Raw genomic sequence first — 3,356 nt, 5'->3', positions numbered from 1 at the left:
TGAGGTTTGGTAACCTGATTTCTCTGCATTTGTTTATTTGTTATTTTGAAGTTGTCATACTGTTCTTAGGTTTATCAGCCAATCATTATATGCCTTATGACATTATATTCCACCAATGGGAAAAACACAGTACGTCGTTGTTTTAGAACTGTCCACCAGTCTCACTATAAATACTGCGATTTTGGACCTAATTTTGTCAATAATCATCGAGACCGTAAGAGAGTGCTATGTAACTGAGGATGTCTTCGTCGGGAGATGCAGACGATTGGGCTGGTGTAAATAGGTGGCATAAGGCCAAGGGAGAAATTTTCTAACCATGTGAAATTGATTTACGTGTAATAAAGGGAAAATTCCTGCGTTCCTCCCCTTATCACGTACCGGTTAGATTGATTTGCCTTTAGTTGAACTTTTATTTAGATTTATTTTTTGATTTAACATTCAATACGTACGTTTCTTAGGCAATCATCTGACTTGAAAGGTAATCACTCCTAATGGGGACTTCGTAAAATGTACGGACGCACAGGTGTGTACCCTCGATTCCCTTCTTCACTCTGTTTTCTGGTGTCTAAGTTTTCCATTTTACTAAATTTTCGATCATCTGTCGGACTTTAGTTTTGTTTTTCTTAGTCACCCAGTATTATAGCTTAGCCACCGCTTCCTTGGGCCCTATGCCTTGTTAGGTGTTTTCTTTTCTTTGGTCTTAACCTAGGAGTGCATGAGTGATTTCAGCCTCCATTTTCATTTAGTTCTCTACCTTCCTTGTATCTTCGTCTCTTTTCATGGCCGTCTAGTATGGGCTTCGGCTTGTGTAAAATGTTCTGGATTTTTCGATCCTTCCTTCGAATGTGACTCTCCTATTATATAAGGGTAGCGAATGTAATCGCTGCTTCTGCTTCAAATATTATAGGTGTTTGTCACTAAACACTATTGTAATCTCCTGGTCCATTAAGGTCGTTTGTAGTGCGTAAATTGTGGTTTAGGGTTCGAAACCCTTCCGAGGTAAACTTATTCTGGAAGCTTTGGCTCCCGTTTTAACTGCGTAAATTTCTTTTTTTCCGTCTGTAATGGAACTTTGGTAGAAAAGGCTAGCCTATCTCCGGAACTTCGTAAATTTATAAGACCTATTGGTCAGAGATTCACTGACTGATTTGTACGAAATGGGAGTCATTTATCCCCTTTCTGTAAATTAACTAAGCTGTAAGCCTTCCTGTATTTCTTGTTAATGTTAAATTTTTGTTATTGTGGTTTCTAAAATATCAGATTAGGAAACAAAGAAATTTATTTTTGAGTAGAATTTGTTGTCAAAGATTTAACTATTGTTCATGCTTTTTCCAACCATTCACCCCTCACGCTTCTTTCCCCCTCTGCCTCCGGATCCCAAGATAGCGGGTTCAAACCCGGCAGAGGTAGTCGGATTTTTGAAGGGCGGAAAAAAGTCCATTCGACACTCCATGTCGTACGATGTCGGCATGTAAAAGATCTCTGGTGACACATTTGGTGTTTACCCGACAAAATTAATTAAATCTCAGCCATAGACGCCCAAGAGAGTTTCGGTTTACTCGGTCTGCCACCTAGTGGGGGCCTAGAGAAAAACGGAACGTCGAAATTGACGAGCAGACAGCCAGATGGCGTCAAATTGAAATGTCTGCACACGGTAGCTGAGGCCATACGATTATTATTATTATTATTATTATTATTATTATTATTATTATTATTATTATTATTATTATTATTATTGTTGTACTTTAATTTCTGTGTCTTAGGACTAGCAGTAGTAAATTCACTTCAAGTTAAATAGCGATTGGTATCATCAAAGAGTCTCCTGTATATCATATATTGTTATTTGTATGTTTTCTACCTTACAAATTCTTCTAATTATAAAGCCAGTTGTACACTGAGTGGTTTAATAACTATCTGGTGCCCCAGTCTTCCCCATCGTAGCTGTGAATGCCTTTACATGTGGAGAATTGATTCACAACAGCTCAATCCGCATTAACAGAGAAACCCGGCAGGCATTTCCCACTCCTGTTAATTACCATACCTTCTTTACACTTACTCATTACTTTCAAGTACTCCTCCGTGGAAATACTCTTCGCAATACAGTATTCTTTCTATACCCCCGTGGCACCGCAGCTTTAATGTACTCTGGCCATCCAAGCGACCGCTGCTCAGCTCGAAGGTCAGCAGATTACAAGGTGACGTGTGGTCAGTGCGACGAATCCTCTCGGCCGTTATTCTCGGCTTTCTAGGCAGGTGCCACTAACTATCGTCAGATAGCTCCTGATTTTTTCTCACGTAGGTTGAACAGACTTAAAACCATCTCTGATCCATATAATAATCCTTGCCCTGGCCGGGAACTGAACCAGAGGCCTAAGACAACAGGCGAGCTTTCTACTCCTAAGCGTCGGATCTGGCATCCTATCCACTGACTAACTAATATGTCGTCCAACGCCAAAAAATTGTCAATCTCGTCCAAATCTCCTTCTCCATACATAGTGAATACAGTGAGACATTCGTAGACCAAAGGCCATCGCCATTTCAACGTACGAATTTATACAGATAGCTAAATATCTTAAGAAAGTAACGTTTTAGCTTCCCGTTGCTTCCAAACGTTCCGCAATATCAATGCAAACAATGTTACGTAATATTGCGAGCATAGCTCTTGAAACAACTAAAGTGATTTCTGCTCGTTCTCAGTATTTATTCATTAGGCTCTGGCTCTTTACATAATTAAACCATTTGATATCGGGAAGCGTTTACTGGACTTGTAGTATGTGCTAGTATGGGATTAGCAGTTACGGATACGTTCTCCAAGTCTAAGGCCATTCACCGCCACATATTGGAGGGTATGTGCACCAGATCCAAAATAGAATGAAAATAGAATTGAATTCTGGAAATCTCTTAGGAATATGCGTATATTCCGGGAATTTTTTGATGATTCAGACCACTATATCCGATCTATAATGAACTAAGTATCTCTAGGCCTAGGAGAGTGAAAGTGAAATCTTTGTGCAGACGAATCAGGGTAGAAAACCTCCAAGACGAGGGAGTTAGACAGAAGTACATGGATATGATTGGTGAAATTTTCCAAACAATAGACGGTAAGCAGATTCTGGATATAGAAGGAGAGTGGGGGCACACAAGGATGCTGTAGTAAGAACAGGAGGGGAATATCTAGAAACTACTGTGTGTAAAGGTGGAAAGAGCGAACATCTTAGTGGAATAATGGTAGCTTGTGAAGGTAGGAGTATTAGAAATGGCTCCAAACAAGGTGTTAGAATGAGTTCTTGGTTCAAGATACGTACAGGGGTTAGACAAGGCTATAATATTTCACCTTTGTTGTTCATAGTTTACAT

Source organism: Anabrus simplex, chromosome 5, assembly GCF_040414725.1.
Source record: "Anabrus simplex isolate iqAnaSimp1 chromosome 5, ASM4041472v1, whole genome shotgun sequence".
In the NCBI taxonomy this organism is placed as follows: Eukaryota; Metazoa; Arthropoda; class Insecta; order Orthoptera; family Tettigoniidae; genus Anabrus; species Anabrus simplex.
The sequence above is the reverse complement of the archived record's forward strand: the minus strand, read 5'-3'. Positions refer to the sequence as shown.